At 39.8% G+C, this 9,873-nt stretch overlaps 1 non-coding gene across 1 annotated transcript; it reads left to right on the forward strand.

The window, feature by feature from the left end:
• The first annotated feature begins 9,261 nt into the window (after positions 1 to 9,261).
• Positions 9,262 to 9,368, forward strand: LOC120084273. The gene has a single exon (XR_005483638.1). It is a non-coding gene; the product is annotated as a small nucleolar RNA R71 (small nucleolar RNA).
• Positions 9,369 to 9,873: the final 505 nt, after the last annotated feature.

Below are 9,873 nucleotides of genomic sequence, written 5' to 3' on the forward strand. Positions count from 1 at the left end.
GACCTCCGTCCACCACTACTCAAGCGTCATTCACTTTTGCCGTCACTGGATCTATCGATTTGTGTAAGATTTTTGTTGTTTGGGTTTGTTTTTGGTTGATTCTTGAATACTCATTTACTTTTGGTATTAATTGGTTGATACCCATTGTGTTTCAACTTTGGATTCAAGTTTGTGAAGGTATTGAGGTGTTGTTAAGTGAAGTTGGAGTTTGTTTTAGCGAGTTTTGGTAAATTTTATGCTTTGATGACCCTCTTGTGGATTAATTTTAGTTGTTGAGAAATTTTGGTAAAATCATTTGGAAGTGATTTTTCTTGACGAAGCTACATATGGATAATTTATTTGAGACATTAGTAGTGAAGTATGTATTTGATTCAAGATTTAATCATGTAGCCCTAATTTCAAATTATGATTAAGGGGTTGATTCAAGAATTTAATTCAAGATGAAGAAGAGTTTGGTTTTCTAATTATTTGGGCTTTAAAATTGGAGGTTTGGAAGGTGAATTCGAATTGGACCACACCTTAGGTAAGGTTATCTGGAATATTTTGTAATATTTGGGTGTTTGGAATTTGGCCTTAACTATTAATTTTAAAGCTTGGTTTAGTTTAGGTTTGAATAAGGATTCAAGAATTTCACAAAGATTCAATTGCTTTTTGGTTCGACCTAATATCAAGGTAAGTAATCTTACTACTGAAACTGCCACAGGCCAGACATTAGATGTATGCTAGCATGTTAAATGAAGGTTTTTGGCAGAATGAAGCATGAAAGATTGATAGTATAACGTGTTTAAAGTATGTCTTGTTACGAGATCCAAATTATTTATTTATGCTCATAGACACTTGAATGCTAGTATGAGATGGTATGTGCTTCCATAGTTGTATTTTGATCTGATGATGTTGAGGTATACGTGTATGTTGTAGAACCATGATGTTGAGGTATATGTGTATGTTGTAGAGCGCAGATATTGAGGTTTATATGTATGTCATAGATTCGTATAGTGATGATTATGATGTTGAGACTGTGCAAATGTCCTTACTGATTCGTTAGATGCCCATTAGATTTTATGTTTCCTTTGGGATTCACCAGTTTGTGTTTCCTTCGGGATTCACCAGTTTGTGTTTCTTTCAGGATTCACCAGTTTGTGTTTCCTTCGAGATTCACCAGTTTGTGTTTCCTTCGGGATTCACCAGTTTGTATTTCCTTCGGGATTCATCAATTTGTGTCTCCTTCGGGATTCACCAGAAATAGTGGGCATACTTAACTACGGTAGGATAGAACTCAATCTCCTTTTTGTTTCATGTGCATATGTGTCCCATGAGGACTAGAGCAGTTTATGTGTTTCACCAGAAGTAGGTATCTAGAGGACATAGATGCTGAGCCTAACCCCAGTGGTTGGGTTACTTACTGAATATTTTATACTCATGATTTCTCATGTTGTTTTCAGGTAAGAGTAGGGACGTACCGGCGAATGACAAGCGGAATCCGTGATCGAGCCACTGGGACTAGTTTTTATGCTTCCGCTCATAAGACTTAGATTTCCTTTCATGTTTTGCTAAACTTTTAGTTTTGATGTTTAAAACTTACTTTTAAGAATTGTTTTTCATACTTATTTATTAACCTTTATGATTTATGGGTACCCTATTATTGTTTTAACATTTGCATTTAATAAAGGACTTTTGAACTCCCCTTATCTAATTAGCATTTATTTCACCATAAAAGAGTGTTGTTTTAAGTTCCATGCATGCATGTTTCTTTTAGTAACGACCTAACTTAAGTTCTAGGGAGTCGGGTCGTTACAGGTCTGCTAGACAAAACATATGAGAAGGCAAAAAGTATACTTAATTGCATTTCCAAAAATCATGAGGATTGGCGGGAAAGCGATCAGAGATTAAGAATAAAAGATAATGACGCAAACAATGAGGCCATTGCATCCTTGCAAAATCAAATGACTACGATGATGAGTTTGATACAAGGCATCGCAATTAATAACATGGGAGCGAAGAAAGGGCAGGTCAACGCAATCGCTCAAATGACTGCAAGTTGTGTCAATTGTGGAGACGTTCATTCGATGGAGGAATGCCACGAGAATCCACAGTCGGTATGCTTCATGAGAAATAATCCCTACTCTAATACATACAACCCCGAGTGGAGAAACCACACAAATTTCGCATGAAAAATCAACAACAAAGCTTCCAATTTGTGGCGCAAAAAGGAGGGCCACCCGAATTTTTCCCACAAAATAACGGTCAGACAAGAAATCATGCCAGTAGTTCACAATCACCACAATCTTCGTCCTTAGAGAGCTTGTTGAAGCAGTACATTGAGAAAAACAAATTAGTGCTTCAGAGTCAAGCAACATCTATTCGGAATCTCGAAATTCAGATGGGATAAATTGCGGGCGAGCTAAAGATAGACGGCAAGGGGTGTTTCCAAGCTCAACTGAGCTTCCTCGCAACGCAGGGGTACAAGGAAGGAACAGAGCTTAGCAGTCTCCTTACTAAGCGACAAAATGACTGCGGAAGAAGGGAAGAAGCCCAATGCGACCAACTTAAATACGGTGACAACCGAAGATCCATTGACCTATAGTTCGAAAAAGCTCGAGAAAATGAACTCTGAAGTTGCATCCACCCTTAAACCTCCAGATCTTGAGACAGAAGAAGTCCAACCTCCAGCAGCTCCGCAAAGATTGAAAGAGGAACAAAATTGGGAAGAAAAGATTGCAATAGTGGCCACAATGCAAAATGTTATGATCCCACCGAAAATGGGCGACCCAGGAATCTTTACGATACCATGCTCCATCGGAGGGGTCTACAGTGGCCAAGCGATATTCGATCTTGGGTCAAGCATAAACATAATGCCATTATCAATCTTCTAACGATTGAGTATTGGCACACTCACGTTTACAAAAGAAACTCTCCTGCTCGTGGACAGATCTCGAATACATCCTGAAGGGGAGCTGAAAAGTGCCGCAATCTCAATTGATAAATTAATCTTGCCAGTAGACTTCCTCATTTTGGATTATAAAGCGGATGAAGATGCACCCATCATATTGGGACGACCATTTCTTTCGACCGGTTGCACTTAAATTGATGTGCGTAAGGGGGAGATTGTAAGGAACATTCATGAGGAAAAACTCCGGATTAAGGCATTAAAGATCCCAGAGGACAAAGAAAAGAGGGAAAAGCCACCGTGGACATAAACAACCCAGCTTGGAATAAGCGGTTCCTGAGTTATTATATGATTCAACTTCATCAGGGACGTAACTCTTTTGAATATCTTTTTTCCTGCATCAATACTTCATGAACTTTCATCATACTCGTTATTATCTATTATCGCAATTACCTTGTTGCTATCTGCACTTTTCTTATTTAAAAAAAAAAAAATTTGGTACAAGAATGTTGTTTTGTTTAAAATTATTTGACCCTCTCTCTATTTTTCTTACAATGATCGAGGCACTGGATTGCGGAGATGTTACACGAAGAAGCAACTTATCAAATTACGTCACCGCAATCCAAAGAAGATAGATCGCCGCAAAGAAGGATGCATCAATACACAAGTGGGCGATAACGCAAATTTGGGGGTGTATTCTTCCTTAACTTTATTTCAAATTTTGCACTATCGCATCGCATTTTAATTTTAAAAGTTTTATCACCGCATCCTCTTTGATTACCGCAATCATTTGACATGGATAAATTTAGTAAGTTACCGCATGCTGTCTCTTTGCCAATTATGATTTCAATGATGACGAACATTCTTCTATTCCTTTTGTAAATACTCGAATCAACTTAATTTTAAGATAGTCACCTCATGAAATAATTCTAGAAGTTAGGGGTGTGCTAGCTTTCTTTCAAACTCTCTTTATGAAGCTTTCTAAGAAAATCACACGACTTATTTTAATATTTTAGCAATGAGGACATTGCCGCATTTTAAATTTGGGGGTGACGTATTTATTTTCGACCTTTCTATTTTTTTTTAAAAGAAAAATTTTGAGAATAACAACTCCACTGTCAACGCAATTGGGAAACCCATGTTGATAAGAGTTAACTTGAGAAGGGCACTTACCCATAGTTGGATGTCTGCATGACACACGTGGGGGTAAGCCAAAACGAAAGTAAGTTGCCAGGATCAATGCATAAATATTAATGACCGCAACTCCACTGCCAAATAGGTATGAGTTTGGTCTTAGAAAGAGCGCATTGCTCGTAGTTGGATGTCTGCATGACACACGTACGGGCAAGCCAAAACGAAGGAAAGGCACTTGGATCAGTGCAAGGTCAGAAAAAAATAATAATGTCAAGAAATATGCAAGGATAAAATTATTTGACACCCCGGTGGAAAAGTTTTCTTTTTGAAATAAATCATGCGATGTTCCAAAATTTAGTAAATTCCTTTTTAAGGTTAAGTTTGCGATCCCTAGGTCTTAAAGGTATTTTAAGAAGAGACTTGAATAAGACTTAAGGAATTTTGGTGTATAGGAGTTGAATGAAGTATCCTGGAGAAATCTAGGAAAAGAATACTGCGGTCGACTTGCTAAAGGAAATCTTTAGCTTATGCTTGAGGACAAGCATTGTTTAAATTTGGAGGTGTGATAACGGGCAAAAATGCACGTTATCGTAGTGCTAAGTTCTTAAACAATGTTGGCTTGTGTTGATAAAATATGTCAGATTGCGTTAAAAAAGGCATAAAATTCATAATATTACGGTCGCATGCGTTCATCACATAGGAACAGTTGATTTTTGTATTTTTATGCAGATTATGCGTTGACGCAAGGTAGAAATGGCGATCATAGGAAATCATTGGTTGAGCGCAGCATTACCGCAAGGCTTTGTGGTGATTGTGTTCGCAAACATTCGCTTAAGAAGGATTGTTGCAACTTGGTGGGTGCAACATGATGGGCGCATCTGGGTGAAAGGCAGAATTCATCACGATGGGACAGAAAGCTTATGACGGTCGAATCCGAATTAAGTTGACAGTCGCTAATAATAACAAGTACATTCAGCTTTTCGGTGACAAATATTCGGCGCATCAGTCAGGGAATTAAAGCCATCCCATCTATGAAATCATGAGAGAGAAGCCGCCTTTCATCCCAGAAGCTCTATAAATACCAAGGGTAACCTTCAGAAAAAGGGTTCGAAAATTCATAAGTTCGGATCGCACGTCTTTGTCCATAGTTTTCCTTTCTACTTTAAGGCGGGGCAAGAGAAGAGAAGAGACACTGGAGATCGCTCAGGGCAACTCAAAAGAGAACCTTGAGGCGTAGAAGTAGAGAGTGAGATTATTTTTTGAACACGAGTAGAAAGACAGTGTAAAAGCTTGGGAAGCAGGAGATTGCTATCAGGCTCTTTATTCTATTCTTGCATTGTTGTTTTGTACTTCACCTTTATATTTATACAATGGAAGTTCTTATTCTACATCTGCTCACTCTCTTAGTACGCATGAGTAGCTAAACTAGTCGAATGAGTTGAGAAGAACTAAGCTAACATGACCTAGAAAGTTCATTGCTTGTGATTATCTTGTGTTATGCTGTGCCAAATATCCCTTTAGAGCTACTCGAGAGAGAGTCTAAAGAAAGAACCTAAGACTTGAGAGAGCTAGGTTAGAATCTAGACTCGAGAGAGCAAGATTAGAACTGCATAAACAAGAGATAGGAACTTAGAGATAAGCTCTGTTTTCCAACCTGCATCGCATGCATCCTAGAGATAGGAATGATATTATGTGGTCACCTTATTTATGTGTGTATCATTTTGTCATCGCATAAATAAGAATAGAGGCTTATGTGTAGGTCCTATAGACTTATCGTATATATCGCATGCGTTCTAGCCTTAAAAGCCGTGGCATTCGCATCGTTGTTGTATGCATTTTGCATGATCGCATAGCATGATCGCATCCTAGGAAGTGTTAGCCAAAACTTTTCTCAACCCGTTGACCACATATTCATCGCATCTTTTGTTTTATCAACTCTTTTCAAACTCCGCTGCATTTGTTATTTTTTTTATCATTGCAAACAACAACCTCAACAACTATTGATTAATTTAGTTACCACAAAGTTTTCCTAAATATTACGAATGCAACCTATTTTCCCAAGTCCCTTAGTTCGACCCTGGACTTTCCAGGAAACTCGGTGGGGTTTACACTTGGATTCTGCTGAGGAAACTTGAGTGCTCAATGCAATCTCATCATCGCATATCATCCATAATTCCACACCATAAAATCAAGCATCAAGTTTTTGGCGCCGTTGCTGGATTCTTCGAAAAAATAGTGTGCTAATGGCAATTTTTTTGATTTCTTTGCAAACTCTCAATCTCTGGCGAATTACAACCCAGAGATTGAGAGAACATTTCGACACAGATTAAGAGGCCACCAACAACAAGAGAGAACACCAAGAATGGTGGAACAATTGGTAGAAAAGGCCGCGAACGCGAACAATATAATGGCCAACCCCATCCTTTTGGTGAATGAACGCAATAGACCTATCTGGGACTATGCGTCACCTAACCTCTATGATTTCTCTCCAGGAATCATGAGGCCGACGTTAGATGGATCGAGGTTTGAAATGAAGCTGGTAATATTGCAGATGATCCAGGCTGCTGGGCAGTTTGGAGAAAGGCGTGGCGAAGACCTGCACGCCCACCTTCAGAGCTTCATAGAAATCTGTAACACTTTTGTGTTCCGAATATCTCAATCGACGAAGTTCGACTCACTCTATTCTCATTCTCCTTATGTGATCAGGCAAGAAAATGGACATATTCTCTTGAACCGAGGGAGATAACTTCGTGGGAACAGGTGGTGGAAAAGTTTATGAAGAAGTATTTCCACCAACTGAGAATGCTAGGAGAAGGAAATTAATAACAAATTTTGAATAAGAAGATGACGAATCGCTCAGCGATGCCTGGGCGAGGTTCAAGCGGCTGGTAAGAGACTGTCCACATAATGGCTTTCTAGACTGCCTACAAATGGAGATTTTTTACCAAGGACTGAATCCCTCTTCGCAGACCCCTGCCAATGCGGCAGCCGCTAGTGGTTTGCTAGACAAAACACATAAGGAGGCAAAGAGTATACTAGCTGCTGGTGGTCCTCATGGGGATTAACTCGTTGTTTGCAGCTGGGATTACCATCATTCCGCCCTTCTTTGGAATACATTGCACGGGGCTAACCCACGTGCTATCAGCGATAGGGTATATAATGCCGGCGTCTAACCATTTAATGATCTCTATTTTAACAACCTCCTTCATCGCAGGGTTGAATCTGCGCTGAGGTTCTATAGAGCCTTTCAGGTTTTCTTCGCGCCGAATTCTGTGCATGCAGTACGTCGGGCTAATACCTCTTATATCTGCTAGCGTCCATCCGATTTCTTTAATATACTTCTTCAAAATACTAAGGAGTGCATTTTCTTTCTCTTTCGGTAACGCAAAGGATATTATTACTTGAAAGGTTTCATTCTGGCTAAGGAAAACGTACTTCAAATGCTTTGGCAGAGTTTTCAGCTCCTGGGTAGGTGTCTGCTCTAAGGAAGGTTTTTGTGTTTTTCTCTCTTTATTCAAATTCAAATTTTCTTCATTGTTCACTGTCTCTGTTATTACATGGCAGGTTTCTAAGGATGCCGTTGCATCCTCTCTTTCTTCATCTTCTTCTTTGGACTCCAAATCTCCATCGCAACTGTGTTCATCGTCAGAATCTGATAGGCCTTCATCTTCTGGAAACTTCATCGCCTTGATGATGTTAAACCTGAGCTTCTTTCCGTTGATGCTCATCGTGATCTCTCATTTATGCACGTCTATTTGAGCATGACCAGTAGACAAGAATGGTCGTCCCAATATGATTGGCACATCTTTGTTCGTCTCATAATATAGAATGATGAAGTCTGCGGGTAGAATGAATGTATCGATTGTGACCAAGACATCCTTCAACTTTCCTTTAGGATGTACTATGGACCTGTCTGCAAGCTGGAGAGTCACCGTTGTAGGTGTCAATTGTCCTATATTGAATTGTTTGAAGATTGAAAGGGGCATTAAATTTATGCTTGCCCCCAGATCGCATATTGCTTGACCGATGTAGATCCTCCTATTGAGCAGGGTATCGTAAAGCTGCCTGGGTCACGCATCTTCGTTGGGATTATAGTATTTGATTCTTGTGTTAATGCCACTGTAGCAAATTTTCCTATGCTTCTTTTCTTCGACACCATATCCTTAAAAAACTTGGCATATTTCGGCATCTGCTCTATCGCTTCTGTAAATGAAATATTGATGTGTAATTGTTTTAATATTTCCAGGAAGTGATGATACTGACCTTCACCATTTTGCTTCTTTTTCAGTCTTTGCGGGAATGGTGGTAGCTGTACCTTCACTGTTCCATGGTCTAGAGACTTAGAGGTGGTCGCAACTTCAGGTTCCATCATCTCGGGCTCTTCTGATTCATTTTTCGTCAACAGTTTCTCTAATTCTATCGCATTCGGATCGGTCCTGCTAGGCTCTTTCCTAACTTTCGTTGTCGTCTTTCCACTTCGTAGGGCAACTGCTTGGCAGTGTTCTTTCTCTGTGTTCCCGGGTTGTGTGGGAGCTCAGCTGAGCTCGCTAACGTCCCCTGCGGTCTATTTTTCAGCTCTCCCGCCATCTGTCCTATTTGGATTTCTAAGTTGTGAATGGAAGTCATCTGATTCTGGAGGACAGTGTCATTCTTTTCAATGTACTATTTTAACAGATTCTCTAGAGAGGATGATGGTGGTGCTTGAGAGCTGCTGGCTTGTTGTTGCTATTGAACGTTAGTTCATTGGAAAAATCCTTGTGGTTCTTCTTTTTGTGCCATAGGTTGATAACCTTGTTGTTGGTTATTTTTCCAAGCAAAATTAGAGTGGTTTCTCCACTCGGGGTTGTACGTATTTGAAAAAGGGTTACAGGTTCCGTGGACACTCTTCAGCCGAATGCGATTCTCCACATGTAGCACAACTGGTGCTTGTTTGTTCTAGTGCATTGACTTGCCCTCTTTGCATTCCAAGATTATTGATTGCGATGCCCTGTCATAAATTTATCATCATATTCATTTGATTTTGCAAAGATGCGATGGCACCATTATTTGCGTTACCTTCTTTGGGTTTTACTCGTTGATCGCTTTCTTGCCAATCTTCATGATTTTTCGATATGCGATCAAGAATGTTCTTTTCCTTCATAAGCTTGTCTAGTAAACCGCCTGCTGCTACCGCGTTGGCAGCTGTTTACGATGCAGGATTTAATCCATGGTAGAAAATCTCCATCTAGAGCCAGTCTAACAATCCATTGTGCGGGCAATTGCGCACTAATCTCTTGAACCTCACCCACGCGTCACTGAGCGATTCGTCTTCTTCTTGTTCAAAATTTGTGATTAACTTCTTCCTTCTAGCATTCTCTGTATGAGGGAAATACTTTTTCATGAACTTCTCCACAACCTGTTCCCATGAAGTTATCTCTCCTGGTTCGAGGAAGTATGCCCATTTTTTTTCTTTATCATACAACGAAAATGAAAATAGTGTGAGTCGCACTTCTTCAGCGGAGATATTAGGAAACATAAAAGTGTTACAAATTTTAATGAAGCTCCGGAGATGGGCGTGCGGATCCTCGCCACGCTGTCCACCAAAATGTCATACTGTCTAGATCATTTGTAACATTACCGACTTCATCTTAAACCTTGATCCATCCAAAGCTGGCCTCATGATTTCTAGGGAGAAATCATACAAGTTAGGTGATGCATAGTCCCGGATGGGTTTATTGCAATCATTCGCCAGAAGGATAGGATTTGCCATTATGTTGTTTGCATTCGCGGCTCGTTCTTCCGGTTGTTAAGCCATTCTGTGAGTTTTTCCTTGTTGTCGGCGGTTGTTTATCCGTCTTCTTCAAAATGTTCTT

Source organism: Benincasa hispida, chromosome 8, assembly GCF_009727055.1.
Source record: "Benincasa hispida cultivar B227 chromosome 8, ASM972705v1, whole genome shotgun sequence".
In the NCBI taxonomy this organism is placed as follows: Eukaryota; Viridiplantae; Streptophyta; class Magnoliopsida; order Cucurbitales; family Cucurbitaceae; genus Benincasa; species Benincasa hispida.